This window comes from Pleurodeles waltl, chromosome 12, assembly GCF_031143425.1.
Source record: "Pleurodeles waltl isolate 20211129_DDA chromosome 12, aPleWal1.hap1.20221129, whole genome shotgun sequence".
In the NCBI taxonomy this organism is placed as follows: domain Eukaryota; kingdom Metazoa; phylum Chordata; class Amphibia; order Caudata; family Salamandridae; genus Pleurodeles; species Pleurodeles waltl.
Genome location: NC_090451.1, coordinates 608073008 through 608097833, shown reverse-complemented (window position 1 = coordinate 608097833; position 24826 = coordinate 608073008). Strand labels below are relative to the sequence as shown.

At 44.2% G+C, this 24826-nt stretch overlaps 1 protein-coding gene across 3 annotated transcripts in view; it reads left to right on the top strand.

The window, feature by feature from the left end:
• Positions 1–24826, top strand: part of ARHGEF11 (Rho guanine nucleotide exchange factor 11) — a 787362-nt gene that overhangs the window by 154294 nt on the left and 608242 nt on the right. The gene's annotated exons all lie outside the window — the stretch shown is intronic.

The window sequence follows — 24826 nt, the reverse complement described above, 5'->3', positions numbered from 1 at the left end:
GATTGGTTAGGTCAGGACTTGTTGGAGGACATCTGTAAAGTAGGCTTCAAAGGCTTAGTGGTTGGTGTATTTGGATGTTCAGGGAAATCCAAATATTGGACAAAAAATATATGGTGACGGAGATGAAACCACATACTTTGAATGATGGCAAGAAAAAACACTATTTCGGGAAGGAGGTGGTGAATTAAAGTTAAGAACAAGAATTAACATTTCTGCTCATTAGTTATTTAAAAAAAACGTAAGAGAATGAGTTAAATCCTTTCATTTAGCTGTATTTCACTGCTGAAAAATTCCTGTGGACACATTAATATAGGTCCTGGTCAAAGCATAGTTGAAACTGGGTCCAGTTTCACGATCATCCTGCTTGTCATCTTCGTCAAGCATTCATTTAGTATTTACAATGCTGCTCTGTGTTGGCCTGCAATAAAACCCCGATTTGCAAGTTCCTAACTAACCGCTAGTGCAAAATACTTTGTTTTTATAGATTACCGTCGCCATCAGCCTCACATAAAGATTGAATAACAAAATGTTCAACGCAGATGTCTGGTGCACCAAGAAATATTTGAGACAACAGAGAGGAGGAAGGCGAGAGTCACGGGAACAGGAGAGAACCTGGGTGATAGGGAGGAAGAAGGAAGAGTGGGGATGGCTAGGAAGGATGTGGGGACCAGTGAAGGTGACAGAGGGGAGGTCGGGAAGAAGAATGGATAACAATTAAGAGGGAGGTGGAGGAAGACCTGCTAGAGGTCCGAGAAAAGGGAACATAAGAATGCATAGTGAGTGAGGGGAGGGGATTGTAAGGCCCACAGTTACTTTATATCATTCTGAAGATGACAGGAGCAGTCTAATGAGATGAGTCTTTAGAAGTTGTCAAAAGAACTGCAGGGTAGATTTCGTCCAAATTTCCACAGAGAGTTAGAGGAGCAGCTCCAGAGAATGAATGATGGAGCACATGAAAGGTCCTGAATGTAGGTATTACCAGAAGAAGGTTGCCTTTGCTACTGAGGATTCTTGAGCTGCCAGACATCTTGAGATATCTTGAATAGATTAGCCAGGGAGGGAGAAGATAGACACTGGACTGCTTTGTAGACTAGTTATAAAACTAAGTTTAATTTTGTCCTCACCTGGGAACCATTGAAGCTCGATTAGAATTGGGATGTTGTCAAATTTCTTTGCCAAAAAAGTTTAGCAGTGCCATGCAGGACAGATAAGAGAGGCATAAGGGCACATTGAGTGACCACTGTCAGAACAGAGTTAGCTGTTGGAGGCCTTTTTAGGAAATTTGGGGCTTATAAGAGCTTTCGTTTTTTTAGTCCTTGGAGTTGATAGCTACTTTAGCAATTTTGCTCATGTCTTGCATCAGGGTAGAGGTTGAACTATTTTTTTGTGTTTATGTACTAACAGGATAAATTATATCCTAAAAGGGTTGAGACTGAGGAAAGATTCATTCATAAAAGTCTAGATGTTAAAAGAAAATATATATACTCTTCCTTGGGTGAGCACATGCAAATGTGTTCTTTCAGATAGACCTGTGTTGTCTACATATTGATGAATACCACCACCTGTTTCTTTTCAAATTTGAGACAGACGTTGCACATAAAAAGTATAGGGCATAGAATGGAATCTTTGGGAACTCTATGGTTTACTGGAGCAGAATCAGTGGTAGAGTCCTTCATCTTAGTAGAGTTAGACAAAGAAGGTGGACCATTTGAGAACTGCATCCTTAAATTCGAAGCAGTACTCAAGGATGAAAAGCAGTTGAATGTGATCACTTATCAAACGCTGCTGTATTATTGACCAGAGCATACCATTTGGTGGATATCAACTATTTGTAACAAAGCTGTTTCGATTCTATTACCCACTGTCAACTATGATTGTCAGGCTGTAAGTAAGCTTTCCCTATTGATGTACTCTCTGAGTTGTAAGGAGATACATTTTTCTTTGGTCTTGCCCAGCCACAGGAGGTTGGAAATGGGACCACAGTTTGCTTACAACCCAAAGACTTTTCTTACACAGCACAAACACAATGATTACATCCACTGCTCATGAAACCTCCTGTGTCTGCATAAAGTCATCCACCATTATGTTATACAAATTGTTTAATCACTTTCTAAACACCCATTAATCACTTTTTCTGACATTCACCTTTCCAAACATCTTTTCTTTATAAACTAGTCCCTTCTGAAAATACTCACTTAGCATGTAAGAGTTGTACACCAATTGTTTTGTTTAAGACCATACTTTATAAGATCCTTTATAAAATACACTTAAACAATGGTGGTTAACACTGGACTACACAGGTCTTCCGTGGACAGACCACAAAGCCATTCTCCTTTTGAAAGTCATGAGAAGATGCAAAAATCTGCTTTAAGAATCAAGTTTGAGTTTTTGCCATGTAAAGGAGTTTTTTTTTGTCTTTATTAACTTTTGAATTTTGTGCCCTGGGACCTTTGTTTTTCTCTTAGGTTTTGTTCCTCCCCCCAAAAGTGATTTAGTGGAGGTAGGCAGGCTGGTACAAGTGTGCCACCAGTATGTTATTCACATAACCCTGAAAATGAATAGTTTGCACAATTAGCTAGAGTAGATCAATGAATGGATGGCATAAGGACGTATATCTTTTCACATGATTTTACCCCTGTTGATACCTGATGACTTTGAGTTTGCAGTGAAGTCTCTTTCGGAAAGCCACATAATCCATTGGTCAAGACCAGAATTTGAACCACCAGAAAAAAGCCTGAAACATTTATAATTCGCTTTGTTTTTCTCAGCATGTGAACTTGGTGTGAGGTCAAATGTTTTTCTTTGGCCACAAGTCAATGCACGTGTAGGTGACATTTAATGTGAACTCTGTTGCTTGTGTTGAGGTCACTGTTAATAAAATAGCTTTGTAGTAGTCTGCATTGCACAAGGCAGTCCTATACTCCTGGTGAAGCTACACCTGAATTTAGAAGTTGAAACTCTATGTTCGATGGCATGTGTAGCTGTAGATACACATGCTGGGCATAAGCTTGCCATCTAGTTTTGGGTTTGGAGTAGTACTACTTGTTTTTGTTCGAAGAAAGGTTTCAAGTCACTGGATCGAGTGACTCCTCCTCTCGGTAATACTGCGCATGGGCATTGAGTCCTTTGTTGGATTGTTTTTCTCCACTGTCTGGTTCGGACGTGTGCCCCTCCCGCTCCGAGTTCTCAGCTCCAAACAGTCTAAAACGGTATTCTTTACATCTTACTATCATCATTGGTATTGTTTCTGAACGAGCATCCTTTAATAATTCAACTTTTGGTTCCTATACCATACTCTGAATCAAAGTTCTCGACCCTTTTGGGGGACTGAAAGCCCCTCTCTGGCCCTCCTCTGGCCTACCTCTTCCTCTTGGTATCGAACATTGCAGCCCTAATGGAATGTACTCCATTCCGGTTTTGCCATCAATGCCATTCAAAGTTTCCACACACCGACCATCATCAGGTGTGTAATTTGTGTCTTTCACCAGACCACAATGACTAGGCCTATGAAGCGTGCCATTCTTTTCGATCGAAGAAGATGCTTAAAGATCGAAGAGGTCGTCGAATGGAAATGGTGCCTCGACGTCCAGATGATACACCAGACATCTTCATCGACGAGCACGTGCAAGAAGACTTGGAACAGGAAGGGGTCTTCTCCGTTCAAGATTCAGACTCTGATGTGCAGTCGAACATCGAAAGTCAACCATTACAACCAGCACAAACTGTAAGTAAAAAGCCTCCTTTCCCATCAGACAAAACAACCACAAAAGAGGTCACTGGTCCGCCACTACCTTCCAGCCATGGTCGGAGCCGAGAAACTTATTTGGATGCTTCGCATACTAGCTCGGCACCGATAAATCTTCGGGATTGACCTCAAGTACCTCCATTTTGGCACAGACAAAACAAAAATTACATGGTGCTTCACTGCAGACCACTTCGGCACCGAAAAAGACAGTCAGCTAATGTTTTGGCACCAAACATGTTACATCCACAAAAACCTTTGGTACCGAAAACATCACAAAAGACTTTCAGTGACTCTGGACAGTCTGTAACAACCCCTACATCACAGGTCGAACCAACTTTAGAAGTTATGAACGCTAGGTAGCGCCGACTTCAAATTCAACAAGGAAAAAGGCAGAATATAACATCACCTCCACCACCTTTAAAGAGGAAATTAACTTTTCAAGAGAGGCTTGATTCCTCTACACCACCAAAGAAGACTACCAAAGAAAAATAATTATTTTCATACTCAAACATCTCCACGTTTACCTATTCCTCCACAACATACTCCACCAACATCTTCCCCTCTTTCAGGGTTCACACCACCTAGTTCACCAACTGGTGGATCTCAAGATATAGGGGATACATTAGATGAATAGGACCCATAGGATGAGTATGATCCGGATCCTGTCACACCAAATGATCAAGATCTTTACCCAGCTAGACCTTCACCACCTGAGGATTCCACATCATACTAACAGGTTATATCTAGAGCAGCAGCATTTTACAATGTACATATGTACACTGATCCAATAGAGGGAGATTTTTTATTTGACACCCTTGGTGCAACACATAAGGAAAGTAACTTCCTTCCAGTGCTTCCAGGCATGCTCAGACATGCAGAAGAAATATTTAAAGAGCCTGTTTGATCAAGGGGTATCACTCCCAGAGTTGATAAAAAGTACTAGGCTGCACCCACTGATCCTTCATATATAAAACACAAATCCCTCCTGTCTCTGTTGTTGCATTTACTGCACGCAAAAGGGCTAATAGTCGTTCAACGGGAGACACACCTCCTCCTGATAAAGAAAGTAAAAAATTAGATGTGGCAGGAAAAAGAGTGGCAGCTCAAGGAGCCAATCACTGGTGAATTGCTAATGCAGAAGCATTACCGTCCAAGTATGACAGAGCTCACTGGGATGCTATGGAGGAACTTTTAAAATACCTACCAGAAGAACATCGTAAAAGAGAGGTAGATATTGTAAATGAGAGACAAACAATTTCCAGTAACTCCATTCGATGTGTGCTTGATGCTGCTGATAGAGCAGCGCGCATTATTAACACAAGTGTCATCATAAGGCGCCATGCCTGGCTTAGATGTTCAGGATTTAAACAGGAGGTACAGCAGGCATTTTTAAACATGCCTTTTGATAAAGAGCATTTATTTGGTTCACAAGTGGATACCACACTTGAAAAACTAAATAAAAAATAAAATTGCCAAAGCTATGGGAGCCTGACAAGCCAGCACACACATTGGTAATTTTCGTCATGCAGGGTTTACAAGAGGATTTAGATCATCATTTCAAGAACATTCCACAAATCAAACTAAACCCACCTCTCAATACACCATAGGTTACTTTAGAGGATTGTATAGAGGAAACAATAATACAGGGAGTGCAGAATTATTAGGCAAGTTGTATTTTTGAGGATTAATTTTATTATTGAACAACAACCATGTTCTCAATGAACCCAAAAAACTCATTAATATCAAAGCTGAATATTTTTGGAAGAAGTTTTTAGTTTGTTTTTAGTTTTAGCTATGTTAGGGGGATATCTGTGTGTGCAGGTGACTATTACTGTGCATAATTATTAGGCAACTTAACAAAAAAATATATATACCCATTTCAATTATTAATTATTACCAGTGAAACCAATATAACATCTCAACATTCACAAATATACATTTCTGACATTCAAAAACAAAACAAAAACAAATCAGTGACCAATATAGCCACCTTTCTTTGCAAGGACACTCAAAAGCCTGCCATCCATGGATTCTGTCAGTGTTTTGATCTGTTCACCATCAACATAGCATGCAGCAGCAACCACAGCCTCCCAGACACTGTTCAGAGAGGTGTACTGTTTTCCCTCCTTGTAAATCTCACATTTGATGATGGACCACAGGTTCTCAATGGGGTTCAGATCAGGTGAACAAGGAGGCCATGTCATTAGATTTCCTTCTTTTATACCCTTTCTTGCCAGCCACGCTGTGGAGTACTTGGACGCGTGTGATGGAGCATTGTCCTGCATGAAAATCATGTTTTTCTTGAAGGATGCAGACTTCTTCCTGTACCACTGCTTGAAGAAGGTGTCTTCCAGGAACTGGCAGTAGGACTGGGAGTTGAGCTTGACTCCATCCTCAACCCGAAAAGGCCCTACAAGCTCATCTTTGATGATACCAGCCGAAACCAGTACTCCACCTCCACCTTGCTGGCGTCTGAGTCGGACTGGAGCTCTCTGCCCTTTACCAATCCAGCCACGGGCCCATCCATCTGGCCCATCAAGACTCACTCTCATTTCATCAGTCCATAAAACCTTAGAAAAATCAGTCTTGAGATATTTCTTGGCCCAGTCTTGACGTTTCAGCTTGTGTGTCTTGTTCAGTGGTGGTCGTCTTTCAGCCTTTCTTACCTTGGCCATGTCTCTGAGTATTGCACACCTTGTGCTTTTGGGCACTCCAGTGATGTTGCAGCTCTGAAATATGGCCAAACTGGTGGCAAGTGGCATCGTGGCAGCTGCACGATTGACTTTTCTCAGTTCATGGGCAGTTATTTTGCGCCTTGGTTTTTCCACACGCTTCTTGAGACCCTGTTGACTATTTTGAATGAAACGCTTGTTTGTTCGATGATCACGCTTCAGAAGCTTTGCAATTTTAAGAGTGCTGCATCCCTCTGCAAGATATCTCACTATTTTTGACTTTTCTGAGCCTGTCAAGTCCTTCTTTTGACCCATTTTGCCAAAGGAAAGGAAGTTGCCTAATAATTATGCACACCTGATATAGGGTGTTGATGTCATTAGACCACACCCCTTCTCATTACAGAGATGCACATCACCTAATATGCTTAATTGGTAGTAGGCTTTCGAGCCTATACAGCTTGGAGTAAGACAACATGCATAAAGAGGATGATGTGGTCAAAATACTCATTTGCCTAATAATTCTGCACTCCCTGTAAGGGAAGAGGAAAACTATCTATATCTAGATGCTTCTCATCGGTCACTAAACAATAACTTACAACAAACGATACTAACACACACCACTCCTTTAGGGGGAAGCATAAACATGCTATCTAGTGTTGTGTTCGGAGTAGTACAACTTGTTTTTGTTTCATGAAAGTTTTCGAGTCACAGGATCGAGTGACACCTCCTCCTGGTAATACTGCACATTGGTGTCGAGTCCTTTGTTAGATTGTTTTTCTCCGCTGTCGAGTTCGGACATGTCTTCCTTTCGCTTTTTTAATTCAGAGCACAGTCTGCCAAGAGACGATCCTCTGATGCACTGCCTTGCCCTTCTTTTCTCCAGAGAATCCTACAAAGAGCTCATCATCCACACAATGTTCTCTGGTATGATCAGTATAAAAGCTAGGATTTGTTTTAGGATCCAGCTGATAAAGATGCTCTTCCTCCTCCTTAGAGTGGTCAGGTGGCACAAAAAATGTCAGCAGAGTGATATTTTGCCCAATGTGAAACTGTGGTCACCACTTTCTAGAGGAAAGAGGGTTGTGATTTGAAGACCAGTTTGTCCAGATAAAAACTAGTTTATGGTGGGTTGATGGAGAAGGGTTTGTGCCTCACTCATCTGGCGTGCTGATGTTAGGGTGACAGGAAAGGCTGTGTTGTGGGTTACGAACCATAGTGCACAGCTAAGAAGCAGTACAACATGAGTGCACATGAGGAAAGTAAGGGCCAAATTCAAATTGGGAATATTGAACTGGGAAGGTGGAAACCCATGTTGTAAACCAATGATTCTTAACTTGTGGTCAGTGGTCTCCAGGGGGTTAGAGACGCCTACCCAGGGTCCACAATCGAAAATTAAATAGTATCAGCAGATTAATAGAGTACATTTGCATTACAAAAAAAAAAATGATATTTGAAAGTGTGAAGGAATTTGAAGTTGGAAGCAAAAAATTAATTCAGTTGTTAAACTTATTTTGATTCATGGGAACTGCACAAGTACACAAAACTGACTCTAGTACCACTGGTTGTTGGCCTCAATTGAAGCAACACTTGTATACGCCGAGCGTCTAACATTTAGCTTAGTTTTTTTCGAACCAAAGCTACATTTTTCATTTTTTTGTCTGTAAATTAAATAGTATATTACATAATTTAAAAATCGGTTTGATGTATACTTGTTTCTGTATAATATTTTGTTTTTCAAATCTTAGGAATTTAGTAGGTGGGAGTTTCTAGACTCCAATAGTGATTTAGTGGGCATTCATAAAAGTCAAAAGGTTACAAACAGATGTTGAATGCCCAAGTAAAGTCTTCCCGGGCTAAAGCCAATGTAAACAATAACACTTCAAACTGCGTGGCTTAAATTGGGTCACAGTGCCACCCAACAGCACGCAGGAGTACTGCTAAAGTTTTTTCCGGATCCAGTCGGACACGAGGGGAGTATTTAAAAGGCGAGGAAACTGCACTTAGAGTATCTACGAGAAGGATCGTTACTGATAGATAATAAGGATATTGTTCATACAGAAGAAAACCATATTCCCAGACAAGAGCTGTCGTACTGAGAGGGGTATTGCAAACAGGTAGTCACTTGCCAGAATAAAATATTTTTACTAAAGTTCACTAAAATGTTTTTCCAACAAGTAACGAGAACAATTCTACAGGAATATTTTTTCATAACTGCCGTCCCTTATGCTTTCCTCTTTAGCAGATACACAATGCTTCATGTTTATTTGCCAGGATGTAATATTTCAATTTACCTCTAGCTTCATGTCTGTGCTGCAGTAATAGCTTTACTTTCAGTTTTACTGTCGATGATTCATTGGGTAATGATTAATTAGGCGGGTCTGTGTGTTTTGCAAATTAATTCAGCGACTCTGAGCTTTGCAAAGAGCAAACAGTGTAGCTGCCTACACTGTTTTGCAAATAATGTGTCCTTTTAGAACTTTTGAGTATAAAATAGTGACACACGCTAATAAGGATTATGAAACACTTCATTATGTTTACCCAGCAAAATGTGTTTTTGAGCTTGGCAGAAGTGTTTTGTTGGCTGTAATGCTCCACTTTGATTTGTTTTATTTAAAAATACAATTAACTGCATGCACGTTTGCCATGATCAAATGCGTGCTTTAACTCAATTTCCCCTGTAGCCAGAAAAGTTCAGTTTAGAGTGTTAGCTTGATATTTTGAGAAATAAAATTACAGAAAAATAAGCTCTACCCAAGTATGTTCTTTTCTTGTTCTGAAGACATGTTATAGTATCCTGACAAGACATTTAGAGAAAGTTTTTATTATTTGAGCATGATCTTGTCTAACCTCTTTAAATTCAATTGTTGATTGCTTCTTGCAAATTGTGACCTCACATGCCAGACATAAGGTCACCTGGATATTTTGTAGCTTAAAATATATGTATATTTCTGATGGATACAACTACCTGTGGATTCCTCACCTCATGAATACTCCCATGGCGCCAGCATTCGACGGAAATCTTCTTACTAGTCTCTGCACGTCGACGAGGACGTCACTGTCTCGCACGCGACGCCGTCTGACGTCATACAGGCAATAAGAGGTCCTCGACGACGTGCGGACGTCAGTTCCCTTTTTTCCGTGCATTCAAAACGGTTATCTTCGAGGGAGCAACTGTTACTCTTGCGGTTACAGTGTATATCTTGCTGCGTACTCTTTCTCTGTGGAAATAATGTCGCAGAGAAAGTCTGGATTTAAGCCTTGTCGTGAGTGTGGAGGCAAGATGTCGGTGACGGATCCTCATTCCGATTGCCTTTGGTGTTTGAGCTCCGACCACGACGTCTCGACTTGTGATTCGTGTCAGCACATGAATCCGAAGGCCATTAAAGAACGCGAGGCGAAGCTGTTTATGGCCAAGTCAAAGGAGAAGCATCACAAGAAAAAGTCTTCTCCAAGACATCGGCGTCATCGAGACTCCCGGCGCCGTAGAGAATCTCGGCGTCATTCAAGGGAGGCTCGTTCCAGGTCTCCGGATCGGCGCCGGAGGACATGGGAGGTCAGCCCCACGGTGACGCCGCATCCTTCGACGCCGTTGCTCTCTCCGACGTCTCCAACTTCGCCTGGACAGGCGTCGGTGATTGAGGTATTGGAGCCTCAGGTGTTTTCTCCAGCGCAGACGCCGAGGCCGGCGTCGGGGTCGCCTCCGAGTCAGGCACCCCAGTATCCGGCTTTTCCCACCCCTGGAGCCGATAGTTCCGCATTCTTGAATGCGATGTATGCCATCTTCCAACAGATGGCTCCAGGGGGTGCTCCGGCTGGGCCTTTGGCCTTTTCTTTGGGTGATCCTGCGCCTCTTCGGCCGGCACCCTTTATGCCCTTTCTCCCGTTTGGGAACGTGGGCTCGGCGCCAGTGTCGGCGCCGGTGGCCGCTCCGATGGCTTCGGAGGGATTGGCCCCAGGGATTTCCATCCCGTCGACTTCGAGATTTCGGCCTGTGACTCCGGTGGGTCCATCCGTTTCATCTGCTCTTCAGTCGGCGCCGAAGTTACCTGTGGCGCCGGATGCGGCGTCGGTGGCTTCGGAAGATCGGCGCCGATCTCCGACTTCGGCGGAGGTGTTGTCGACTCCGCGGATTGAGCAACGACTGCATTCAAGGAGGCGTGCTCTCCGGTTACTAGAGGAGCAGGAGTACCAACGAGCCCTAGAGGAAGGAGAGCTAGAGGACTCGGGTGATGGGCTGCGTGGACTGGAGTCGGCCAGTGGGCTGGACACTTCCCCTGAGTGGGACCTTTCGTCCCCGGGGGAATATACCGAGGAAGCTGCTTCCTTTCATACAGTGGTACGGAAGGCAGCTAGTTTTTTGGACCTGCCTTTGCCGGTGGTGGAGGCGAAACAAAACCTTTTGACAGAGGTGTTGCATCCGGCCTCAGCCGCGGCGGAGCCTCTATTACCTTTTAATGACGCTCTGCTGGATCCGGTTTTAGAGGTGTGGAAGAAGCCGGCATCTTCCCCAGCAGTTCACAGAGCCGTGGCCAGGAGGTATCGGACGGCTCCAACTGATCCTGGTTTCTAGGCACCCTACGCCGGAGAGCTTGGTTGTGCAGGCCTCCTGTTCGTCCAAATCAGCGCCTGGTTCTTTCCCGACGGTGCCTGGGGACAGAGACTCAAAAAAGCTAGAGGCGCAGTCGAAGAAGATTTTTTCGTCCTGCAGTCTGGCGTTAAAAGCCACTAATGCGACCTGTATCCTGGGGAGGTATATTCATGCTCTGATGGATGACATCTCCTCTTCGTTTACAGAGCTTCCCCAGGGTCTTTTGGATCTTGTCTCTGATGCCCAGGCTGCTGCGACCCAAATTATCCAGACGGGACTGGATACCACCGACTCGGTAGCCAGAGCAATGGGCACAACTGTGGTGGAAAGGAGACAGGCCTGGCTACGTAACTCGGGCTTTTCGGCAGATGTACAGTCCACATTGTTGGATCTCCCGTTTGATGGGGACAAACTGTTTGGGGCTAAGGCTGATTCGGCCTTGGAACGTTTTAAGGAGAGCAGGGCCACGGCTAAGTCGTTGGGACTCCAAGCTCCTTCTTCCACGGCCTCTTCCAGATTCTTCAGGAGGTTTCGTGGATTTGGGCGTGGCTCTTCCTCCTCTTCCTTTCGGGGAAGATATCAGCAACCTGCCTCTTCCCATCCCTATAGATCTTTTAGGGGGAGGGGTAGGGTCCGCACCAGGGGAGCCTCTCAGCAGCACTCTGCCTCTTCCTCATCCTCTGGCGGGGTGCAGCAGGGGAAGCAGCCTTAGGCTTCCACCATTTCCCACTCACTCCTCTCCTGTAGGGGGAAGATTACAGCATTTTCTCACCAAATGGGAGACTGTTACGTCGGACACTTGGGTTCTCAGTGTTGTGGGAAAAGGCTACACCCTTCCCTTTCGGGAGTTTCCGCCCCTCATCCCGCCCGCCCTTCGTATTGTTCACAAGAACACCTCCTGTTGCTAGAACAGGAGGTAGAAGTCCTCCTTTTAAAGGGCGCGGTGGAGTTGGTCCCGGAGCAGGAAAGGGGTCAAGGAGTTTACTCAAGGTATTTCCTGATTCCCAAGAAGGATGGTCGTTTGAGACCAATTCTGGACCTGAGGATCTTGAATTGGTTCCTCAAGCAGGAAAAGTTCAAGATGCTGACCCTAGCACAGGTGCTTTTGGCGTTGAACATGGAAGACTGGATGGTGTCTGTCGACTTGCAGGATGCTTACTTTCATATCCCGATACTCAAGTCACACAGGAAGTATCTCCGGTTTGTGGTGGGATCGCAACACTACCAGTTTGCGGTCCTTCCGTTTGGTCTTACTTCAGCACCTCGAGTCTTCACGAAGGTGATGTCGGTGGTTGCGGCAGAGCTCAGAAGGAAGGGGATAGCAGTATTCCCTTACTTGGACGATTGGTTGATCAAAGCCAAGTCCCCGGAGCTTGTGTTGCGTCATCTGCAGTCAACAACCCAGTTGTTGTTCGACCTGGGCTTTTCGGTGAACGAGCCCAAATCTCACCTGGAGCCCTCTCAGCGCCTCCTGTTCATAGGGGCAGTACTGGATACGACATTGGGTCGGGCCTTTCCTCCGCCTCAGCGGATTCAAGATATTCAGGATTTGGTTCCAATGTTTCGAAATGGAGCGGTAGTTCCAGTCCTCAAGGTCCTTCGTCTGCTCGGTCTTTTTGCCTCCTGCATTCTGTTGGTCACGCATGCTCGCTGGCACATGAGGGCTCTTCAGTGGTGCCTCCGAAGGCAGTGGTCTCAACACAGAGGGGATCTAGAGGGTACTGTCAAGATCTCCAGAGATGCTGCTGTGGATTTGAAGTGGTGGATTGCAAGCAACAATCTTTCACAAGGAAAACCGTTCCAGCAGTCGCCACCAGTGGCCACAGTCATAACGGATGCTTCCACTCTAGGGTGGGGAGCTCATCTGGGGGATCTGGAGATCAAAGGTCTTTGGTCTCCAGAGGAACAGATTTTTCACATCAATCTGTTAGAGTTACGGGCTGTACGTCTGGCTCTCAAGGCCTTCCTCCCTTCCCTTCGTGGTCAGTCGGTACAGGTCCTAACGGACAATACTACCACGATGTGGTACATAAACAAGCAGGGAGGAGTGGGGTCGTACCTTCTCTGCAGAGAAGCTCTTCGACTATGGTCCTGGGCAAAGGACCATCGGATTTGCTTGATAGCAAACCATCTGGCCGGAGTCTTGAACGTGCGTGCGGACAGTCTCAGTCGCCACTTCTCGGCAGACCACGAGTGGCGTCTCCATCCGGATCAAGTCCGTTTAATCTTCCAGAAGTGGGGGTTTCCTCGGGTAGATCTGTTTGCCACTCGAGAGAACGCGCATTGTCCGTTGTTCTGCAGCCTTCAGTATCCGATGCAGGAAGCGTTGGGGGACGCGTTTCAAATGACCTGGTGCGGCCAGTTGCTTTACGCGTTTCCTCCCATACCCTTGATTCCTCGAGTATTGAGGAAGATTCGCCAAGACCGGGCTCTAGTAATCGTAATAGCTCCGGATTGGCCAAGGAGGGTGTGGTACTCCGACCTTCTCCAACTCTCAACGTGCCCGCCGCTCCGTCTCCCTTTCAGGGCAGACCTCCTCTCGCAGTCGCAGGGGCAGGTTCTACACCCCAACCTCCAGAGTCTGCACCTACATGCCTGGAGATTGAACGGGGCAACCTGAGTTCCTTCTCTCTCCCGCCTGAGGTAGTGGATGTTATATTAGCGGCCAGGCGACACTCCACTAAATCTATCTACGCTAATAGGTGGTCTAAATTTGTTGCGTGGTGTGGAGAGAGGCAGATTGATCCTTTACAAGCTCATCTATCGGACGTTTTGTCTTTTGCTCTATCTCTGGCGCAGAAAGGTTGTGCAGTGGCTACCATTAAAGGTTATTTATCGGCCTTGTCAGCCTTCATATGTCTTCCAGACCAACCATCTTTATTTAAATCCCCTATTGTTATCAGATTCTTGAAAGGTCTTCTAAATCAATATCCTCCAAAGCCATTCGTTATGCCGCAATGGGATTTGTCCTTAGTCCTGACTTTCCTTATGGGGTCCCCTTTTGAACCTATGCATTCTTGCCCCTTGAGGTATTTGTTTTTAAAAACAGTCTTCCTGATAGCTATAACATCAGCAAGGAGAGTGAGTGAGTTGCAGGCCTTATCAGTAAAACCCCCTTATACAACTTTTTATGGGGATAAGGTGGTGTTGAGGACCAAGGCTGCTTTCCTCCCGAAGGTTGTTTCACCCTTCCATTTGGCTCAGGCAATTACTTTGTCCACGTTCTATCCTCCGCCTCATCCTTCCAAAGAGGAAGAAAGACTGCACCGTCTGGATCCAAAGAGAGCGTTGAGCTTCTTTATCGATAGAACAAAGGATTTCAGGCTGGAGGATCAGCTGTTTATTGGATACGTGGGCAAGAGGAGAGGAAAGGCAGTCCACAAGAGAACACTATCCAGGTGGGTTGTTCTTTGCATTAAAATATGTTACTCTTTGGCAAAGAAGGATCCTCCTGAGGGCATTAGAGCTCATTCCACCAGAGCTAAGTCGGCCACTTCGGCCTTAGCCAGAGGTGTTCCTGTGGTCGACATCTGCAAGGCCGCAACTTGGTCGTCCCTTCACACTTTTGCAAAACATTACTGTTTAGATTCTGAGGTTAGAAGGGACGGCCATTTTGCACGGTCAGTGCTGCAGGATTTCTTGGTTTGACCATTTAGGCACCCACCGCCGGGCGTGGTACTGCTTTGGGACTCTATTCATGAGGTGAGGAATCCACAGGTAGTTGTATCCATCAGAAGAACGAGTTACTTACCTTCGGTAACGACTTTTCTGGTGGATACATTAGCTACCTGTGGATTCCTCACGGTCCCACCCGCCTCCCCGTTGCCTTTATGGTCTTGCCAAGTAATCCTTGAGTGCGCTCCTCTTGATCTTTGAGGGTGCAATAGATGTATATATATAATATATTTATATATATATATAGGTATAGGTGTATATATCTTTATGTATATACTTGGTGTGTGTATATATTTTAAAAGAAAGAGTTTTATATATATATATATATGTACATAAAAAAGATTTACAGTTATTCATACAATGTGGTGTATTTTTACAATATAATGGATGTTGCTTTGTTCTTTCATTGCATTGCCTGGTTGTTCTCATGCACGTAAAAAATGATTGGTACTGACGTCCGCACGTCGTCGAGGACCTCTTATTGCCTGTATGACGTCAGACGGCGTCGCGTGCGAGACAGTGACGTCCTCGTCGACGTGCAGAGACTAGTAAGAAGATTTCCGTCGAATGCTGGCGCCATGGGAGTATTCATGAGGTGAGGAATCCACAGGTAGCTAATGTATCCACCAGAAAAGTCGTTACCGAAGGTAAGTAACTCGTTCATCGGTACTAGAATAGTGCAAACCTATCCTTGAGCAGTGGGGTGCTGTTCAAGCCTTGTCTAGGACCTGCAGCCAGGATTGCGATCCCAAGTCTTTTACAGCCTCTTAATATTCACTTGTTGATTGTTTCTAAGTATAGTGGGAAATGACGTGACCTTATGTGTCAGACATAAGGTCACAAGGAGATTTTTTAACTTAGAATGTATGTATATATGGGTACTAGTACAGTGCAACCCTAACAATAAGCAGCGGAGTGCTGTTCAAGGCTTCGTAAGTAAAGTACATGGAACAGTAAATGGACAGCCAACGCGTTTCGCCCACATGCTGGGCTTCTTCAGGGCACGGTGGAATCCAATCAGTTGCAAGCAGCAATAATAGTGCGTTTGGGCACGATAGATGCCTGTTTAATAGAAAGGCGGTTCCTGAAATACAGGATAACACGGTCAGAACGACTGTAAAAGTAAAAGTGGAGCCGGCACTGATATCATGCTGGCACTAAGGTGTAGAGGCTCCACACCTTAGTGCCAGCATGATATCAGTGTGCACCATTCCGCCTCCTAGTTTGGATACGGAATAGTCTCCTTGTAGTCTCTTTGACCATTTGGGCCTAAAGCCCTCCTTGAGTGATGTCAGACGTATGTCCCCAAAATCCTTCAATGCAGTCGCCATCTTCAGATTATTTTTTCCGCTGTTGGGTCTAGAAGCCTAAGGGAGAGCTCCAGAATTGAGGAAGAAGAAACTGCAGAGCGCAAGATGTTTTTCCATTGTAAACCACCATCAAGGGAAAACTACCTATGATGATCGGTAAAGGAAGAAAGAGTTCTAGAAACCACAAGATACACCATAGGTGGGAAGACTGATGCACTGAGACCGTGTGGTCTGAGAATGAGAGAGAGTCATGGACCATATCCCCTTTAAGTTTTGCCTGAAGTGCCACTGCCCAGATGCCCAGAAAGAGACACACTAGGTCTGTAACCTCTGCCTCCCTAGGAAATACAGTTCGGAGGTCTGGGCAGGCTTTGCAGATTTATTTCCGAAGTCCAACAGAGCATGGCATCAGCACAGAGAAAGCTGGACTCCCTAAAGGATTTCAGACTAGCTAGCAAGAAGAAGGCATCCTGGAGGAGTCCGAGGAGCCCAAGGAGAGGAACCAGGCCTCGGGGAGATGACTGAGGTGCTGACTGATGAGGGGCACAAGAAGATGTTGAGGGAGAAGCCCAGATTGAATGTAACCCTCAGATTCATGACATGACCAAGCCTAAAGTTTCAAACTCGAGAAAACCGATAGTACTTTTGAAATCCTTGACGCTGTAGAGCAAAGTCATCAGAAAGTGCCACATGGGTCCAAGGCAAGAGACTTCGCTAGAGACAAACCTGAACCGATGACCTCAATAGATGATCAGGACTTGGGAGAGGGAATGACAAACAGCAGCTTAATACCAGCATGAAGACCAGATCCACATTGACACTGAAAACGTGGCTGACACTGCCACTGAAGCTTGGTGAGCCGCAGGCGGTGAAGCACTCAACTTCAACACTGATGAGTTTTTCGACATAGATGTTGAAACACAGGAAGGAAGCCAATGAGCTTGACTCAGAAAGGAAGTTGCTAGAGGTAGAGTGTAAAAGAGGCGTCTCAAAGCCGAACTCAATGCCCTAATAAAAAAGAAAAGGGAATTTGATGATTCTCTCTAGAGGTATAGGATACCTCTAACATAACACACACAAGCAGAAGAACCAGTGGTGCTGGAAACCCCATCACTCCAGAACCCTAGGAAGACATGGAAGAGAAGTGCTTCGAGCTGGAGGCAGAGCAAGAAGAAGAACTCTTGCAAATGGGAGAGCCAACAGATGAATGGTAGTGCAGTTTGCAGACTCACCAGGAAAAGGGCTATAATCGTACACATCCAACCCATCACCACTGGATGACTTTACTGGATAGTAATCAAGATAGCTGCAGGTACTTATGGGGTTCACTTTGAAGAGAAGCAGTCAGTGCAGGCTTCCTCTTTGAAGCACTACTACTTGAGTAGAAGAGTAACCATTTCCCCGCAGTGCTAGCCATTAGTCTTGATCAGAGAACAGAGACATCCAGGAACAAGCTGCTTCAAATGTCATAACACTAAGGGTGTAATATAATTGTTTCTTTTCGAAAGAGCCACCCTACTTTGGGGGAAGTGCCAGCTGACTTAATCATTGTGGCAACAACATGCAAGAGAGCTTACGCCCCTGTGTGTGTTAGGCTGCCCACTGACCAGGAAAGCAAGAGAGTGGACATGGGGGAGTTGGACAAAAACAGAGAGGTCAGCGGCACGCAATGGCAGTTGGCCAACTTGAATGTCCTGTAATAGGTATGCCCACTTGCAGAGAGACTGAAGACTTCATGGAACACCTGCCAGAGGAGTAGAAAAAGAGGGTGAATGTGGTGCTGTGTGAGGGAAAGACATCACCAATACATGCCTAAAATCTGTGACACTGCCACTAGACAGCTCTGCATGGCCACCACCTTATGCAGAATCACTTGACTGATAATCTCAAGATAAAAACAGGAGGTCCGGTCAGCTATAATTAACATGCTTTTCACTGAGGACAGCCTGTGTGGAGAGGCAGTGGATGAGGCGTTACAGCACATGAAAAAAGAGAATGAAACAACCAAAGCCATCAGAGTCCTGCAGTGTAAGAGAACGTTCTCAGGAGGCATGACCCAGAGGAAGAGAACAGCATGCCTACATCTACCAGTCAACAGACAACACAAACAATTCCTCATGTTGTGACGAACAAGACACACTACCAATTCGAATTCCTGCCATTCAGGATAAAATCAGCTCCACAAGTGTTCACAAAATTGTTAGCTTTGTTGGTCACGGCACATCTCAGACAAAAGTGAATGCATGTCAATCCATACAGGAATGACTGCCAAATGAAAGCGAAGACGAGCACCCAGTGGAGGAAGAATATCAACAAGGTTATACAGACCCTACAGCCAGCAGGTTTCTCCTTCAATTCAGAAAACTTGTCACAGAACCCAGATACGAAGAAAAAATTCTTGGCATCTATCCTGAGCTCAGACCACAAAGACAATGTCAGAGGAGAAAAGAGTTAAGACTGTTGTGGAGCAGAGACTCCTCTATTACAAGAGGCAATGTCTGACGATGTGGACAATGGTGGGCACAATAGCCTCCTGCATCCCCTTAGTACCACACGAAAGACTGCATATGAGACTAATACAGAAATGGGTACAACAATGGTCACAGACAACCGGGAGGTTGTTTCGGACAAGACTCAGCGACAAATGCAATGGTGGGACCTACAGAATCTGTGAAAACCATTCAAACCACTTACTCTTTCAGTGACCATCACAATGGGCATATCACATATAGGATGGGGAGCTCGCATGGACAAGCTAAACACAAGAGGCCTCTAGAATGCTGAGGAGGCAGTGCAACACCTAAATGTGCTGGAGTTGAACACGGTCTTCTCAGCACTGAAGGACTTCCAGAAACATCTAACAGGGAGGACCGTTGTAGTTCAAGCGGACAACACAACAACAGTGTCCTGCCTGACCAAACACTGAGGAAGAAGGTCCTACCCACTATTGAAAGTGGCCCAGTGCATTTAAATAAGTTGCTAAAGAATAGAAGATAGTAACAATACATCTACAGGAAAAATAAAATACAGAAGCAGACAGGCTAAACAGAATAGCAAGCACCACACATATGGGAGCTAAAACCAGATGTGCTGAGGCTGATCTCCCAAATATGGAGGACACCACAAATAGACCTAGTCGCAACACACAAGAACGCGAAATGCCAAAGCTTTGCATCAAGGTTCTACCATCCAGAGTCACTGGGGAATGCCCTGTTGATAACCTGGTTAGGGAAACTTGTGTACACCTTTTCACCAATTCCAGTCATACTGAAGGTAATCCAGAGTGCAGGAAGGAACATTTCAACCTAATCCCTATAGTTCCATAGAGGACTCAAAGAACATGGTTCTCATTTCTCATGGAGCTAACTTAAGTATAGTACATCACAGTCTCTGCAAACCAAGACCTGCTGGCGATGCAAGCAGGGCAGGCATGGCACCTGGAGCCAAACACAATGAGTTTGTCAGCATGGATCCTTAGGACGTAGAGTTTGATAACCTCAATTTTCCAAGCAGGGCAAAGAAGATTCTGAAAGAAGCAAGGTGACCAACAACAAAGAAAGGCTATAGCAACAAGTTCAAGGGATTTGTACACTGGTAAAAAAAGATGGGGCACAGGACTCACTTCATTAGATTCATGACATAATTGCTAGGCAAGCACCTCTCCTATGCCTCTATCAAGGTTCACCTAGCAGCCCTTGTAACCAAGTGGCACACTAGTGAGCAGTTTCTTCACCACACCAGTGGTAAAACACTTCCTTGGTGGAACAAAGTAGTTATCTCCTCCAAAGAGCGCAACTGTACTCACATGGGACCTTAATGTAATACTTGAGCAACAGATGACATCACCCTTCAAACTAGTGCTAAAAGCATAGCTCAAATTCCTAACTCTTAAAACTGCATTCCTCATTGTTATCAACTCTCCACTAAGGATTGTCAGTGGAATACAAGCACTTACCACTCAAGAACTGTATCTTTGAATACTTAAGGACAAAGTGGTGATGAGAACAAACCCAAAGCTCATACCAAAGATGATACTGAAATTCCACGTTAACAGGCCATCCATTTATCAGCCTTTTTTCAACGATCTAAAACACAAGCAGAGAAGATCCTGTGCCCACTGGTCGTCTGAAGTGCAATAATATACCACTTAAGAAATAACTAAATCCATCAGGAAAGGAGAACAGATCCTTGGGTCTTTTGCACAAGCAAGGAGGTGTTCCCAGGTCACCAAAGGAACTATTGTGAGATGGATACTGCAAACAATACAAGATTGTGACAAGGCAGGGGGAGCAACATTTACAGGAAAAACAGCAGGCACACTCATCAAGGAAGAGGGGAGCCTCACTCGCCTTCCTGGCAAACTTAGCACTTGAAGACTTTTGCACAACTGCCATATGGTCATTGGTGCACACCTTTAAGAAATACTCCTGAGCAGACATCCACATCAAGAAGGAGGCAGAAGTGGGACGAAGAGTGCTGAAGCAGTTGTTCGTAACCACACACTTTAAATGACCCAGCCTTCCCACGGGATGAAACACTGCTTTATAATCCATGCACAAACAAAAAGGTGATGGATAGAATACTTGAATTAATCTCAACCACTGGCTATCGCTTGGGCCACAACCCCATCCATTGTTTTTTGTCCAACATGCCACCTCAGTTTAAACCCAGACATATACAAATCAGCATTCACTCTGCTCCTCATAGGAACAGTCTGGCCAGGTCCTCCCTGAACCAGAACAAAAGCAGTCTAGGACCGGTTTTGCCCTAACTAGGGCTCTTCAGCCAGGTATAGCTTGGTTCCAGCGGCACAGTGAGCCCTGGACCCACGTATGGGCACACCCTGTGCACTTAGGGCGATAAATGCAAAAATATCAAGGTGATGGACGGAATGCTTGAATTAATTGCGGCCACTGGCAATTGCTCGGGCTGCATCCATCCATCGTTTTTTTCTCAAAAAGCCAACTCAGTTTGGACCCAGCCATATACAAATCAGTCTTGACCCTGCTCCTCATGGGAGTAGTCCATGCTGATGAACCCATAACTATGGAAAGAAAACGCTTCTGGGTGTTGCTTGTGTTCAGGTTCAGAGAGGACCTGGCTTGGCAGTTCGGGCTGGACTGTTTCTATTGGATCGGGGTCAAGTCTGATGTGCATAGAGCTGGGTCCAAGCTGAGGTGGCAACAATAGATTGTGATTCGGGCCAAGTGATTACCAGTGACAGATTAATTCAAGCGTTCCATCCATCACTGTTTTGTATACTTATTATAATCAATGCACAGCATATGAATGCTTAAAAGGTTCAAGCTATGAAATGGTTATTTGCCAGTAGGAGTAGTTTTACTTGAAGAATTTTCTGGATTCACATGTGACACGTCCCCCTCCACCAGTAGAGGTGTATTTACAAACTAATTTCATTTATTTCTCATTTCGAATTTATATGAATTCATTGACAGTACAATTCTATAATAAACAAGAAAAAAACAGCATATTAAGCAAAATGGATAAAAACATTTAAAAGCATAAAAACAGTAGATGTGATTAGTTTCATAGCAATGTAGGATGCTCACTTTTACTCATAAGTCTGGTTTGTTAACATTCAGACACTTACTCATAATGGACCAGACTGCTCTCAAGAAGCTGCACACAAAATGCACTGTTTTAGGATGCATGTCAGGTTGGCAGATTAGTAAGGCCATCTGACAGGGTCTAATCCCTAAACTTGTGCATAGTGGTTTGACCCATTTTGCTCAGGCAAGTCTGTAAGCCGGGCAAAAAAAAGGATGTGCTGAAAATCTTCACGGCAGCATTGCACATTGGACATATGTCCTTATAGAGCAAAAGTTGTGACCAGGTGCTCGTGAAGAAAGCTAATGGTAGAGTGTCCATCCTTACCTGGATGCCAAGTTTCCTGTCCAGCAGAATTTGCAGAAAATCTAAATATTTGCCACACTTATGGCCTGTTTTTTGTTGAAAAAATCTTCAGTTAATGAACTGCGGGATGGCACTGCAATGAACCCTCGGGGTAGACTGCCATTGCTAATGGAGTTGAGCAGGAGGTAATTGAACCAGGATCGGACTGCAGATTACTCACACCTAGCTCCATTAAAGAGCTTTTGATATATTTTAGCCAAAGAATATTTAAAGCTTGTGACCTACTGATTAAATCACATAGGGTCAATCTGTAATGGGCCAGTCCTTCAGTGGACCAAAATCTTAGCCAGTAGAGAATAGATTTGAGCCTCGCTTTATCACTTATTTTGCAGAGATTTGGGTGCAACCACGAGGGAAGTATGGGGGGGATTTGGGAAAGTTTTAACAATGATCTAATAAATTAGTTTTCAGAAAGGAGTAGGTTTTCAGCTTGACAGTTGCCCCACAACTCAGTACAGTATATTTTCATTTTCATTTTCAAATTTAGTGGCAAGAAAAGTCCAGTTAGGAATTTACAACTCTACTAGCTCTAACTGAAGCAAATGAGAGACCCATTGCATTGCAAATGCTTGTTTTAATCAGGATGGGTACCCTTTTAGTATGGCACGTTTGATCTGTGCACATCACTTGCTGCACCCACTTCTGTGAACCAAACAGTCCTAAACATTCTGTTCTTGTCAGATGTGTCTACAGATGTCTCTGGAACAACTGTGACCAGACAATAGGAGCTAAGAAAAAAAAATTATGTATTTAAGAGATTATGGGCAGGTGCCCAGTTGAAATTCCCAGCTACCTTTAGAGTAATGCATAACCACAAATTGCACAATTGTAGGCACTACAGGGAAGCAGACAAGTTGATTGAACTTATAAAGAAGGGGAATTCTACGTCAGTATAGCAGTATTTATATCCCATGTGTTTGTTTGTTTTTTAACTTATAGAAATTATGCCGTCACACTGGTAGAGTAGTTGTAGTTGAAGAGGTTGTATGTTAGATTTCTTTTTGGCCTCTCTCAGTCAACAAGCACCCGAAGGCTGTAAACGTCATGAGGAAGTATGGGAGGGTTCTCAAAGGGTGGGAAGGTACGGGATAAGGTGGCGGGGAGCACTGGGTGTGGGACATCGATATAAAATCATAAAAATAAAATCAATCAAAATAGGAAAAAAATGTCCTCAAGAGTCTCGCTTGATACAGAGGGGTGTCCAGACCATTGTGTTGAAAGGGGATACTATTACTAATCATAAGTGGCTTTTAGAACAAGGGATAACATAAAACAGTACAGATACTATCTTGGTATGTCAGTGGGCTTCGTATAAAACACAGATGGACAAGAAGAATTCTACAATACTTGAGAGATTGGGTAACCCAGATCCTATTACTACAAAAAGTGTGGGGATGTTGCCTAAGGGCCTGAGCTGCCGACTTTAAACTGGGGAACAAAATTCTAGTCTTGGTAATTGCTTAACATCCTGTTATTCTGGGCAAATCGCTGAATCACCAGGTGCCTCAAAAAAAAAATAATAATAATAATAATCTTTGTGTAATGTAATCTGGTGCTCATGTAAAGCGTTCCCATGCCGAGATTACAATATAATAGAACTGCAAAAAGAAAACAAAAACAAAAAAACATAAAAAAGAAAATAAATGGAAAGCTTGCTCTGCTCAAATGAATACCGAGGACAGGAAGAGCTGGCAGTCTTTTTGTCCAAATTTGCTGTACATGACCCAAGACTGTACACAGCTAGTTCAGTGAGCATGGGGACTTGCCACAGGATGGGGTCAGAGCCTTTGTTCTGGCCACTGTAGACAGCGGAAGTGATTTCGCATTACGTTCTGGGAGCTGGTCCATGATGTTGCCTGAATTCACACATTGCGTCAGTGTCCAGCTAGGCAGGACCAGTTTATGTTCAAGGCACCTGGATGGGATTCAGTGGTGACTAAGTGCGTGTCCGTTGTCCATGCCGTATGCACATTGAACAAATACAAACATTTTTCCTTAAAGGGAATGTTATGGTTACTATGGACAGCATAAAAACCACAGAAATGTAAATTGTGCCGAAAGTGCGGCCATTACTACCCCAGTGCACCGATTATGAGCTCATGGATGAACTTGGGGAATAATTATATCTAACATGTGATGAGGTTGCGTTGTGGGAGTGATGAGTGGTGGAATGTGGTGGCGTAATGGTTAACATGGCAAATGCCTGGTGATTTTGCCTTATTTAAGGTGGACATCTTTTTACCTATGTATTATGTAGGAGATATAAAACTACTAGATTTGCATTTGAGTAACCAGTGTACTTACCCAGTTCTGTTCAGTTCACAGATACCAAGTACTATACTTACTGTGTGTTCCGTCTGGAGCATCTTAATTTTCATGGTTTGTGTAGCGAGATCGAGAGGGTTTATTTATGTTTTGTGTAGTAGGTGAGGGGGGGAGTGGTTTATTTTGTTGACTTCACCAGACTGAGCTTTTCGTAGGTTTTAAATGTTTTGAGTGGTGTTGGTTGTGGGTGACCAGTTATTGGATAGTACTCTGGGGCAAACTGATGCTGGTACTCTCCAATTACACGAAGTCTGACAAAGGCATATGGTTCTTACCTGGTATTACAAACTCTTGCTGGAGTGCTCTACCAAAAAAAACAAAACATTAAAACAATGACATCAATCGTTATCATTTTCACTTGTGTAACCCCAGTCTTGGCTATTAGTTTTCCTAGTTTACTTCTAAATTAGAAGAGTCAAAGCAAGTAAAGTTTTTGCATTTCATTTGGAGTCCTTTAAACAAAGACACACTGGTTGTTTACAATATACAAGTGGTCATAATATTTAACAATTAGGCATTGGAAGTGGATTGAGTATAAATGATTTAATGTGTCAAGTGATAACGGGCAAATGAGATC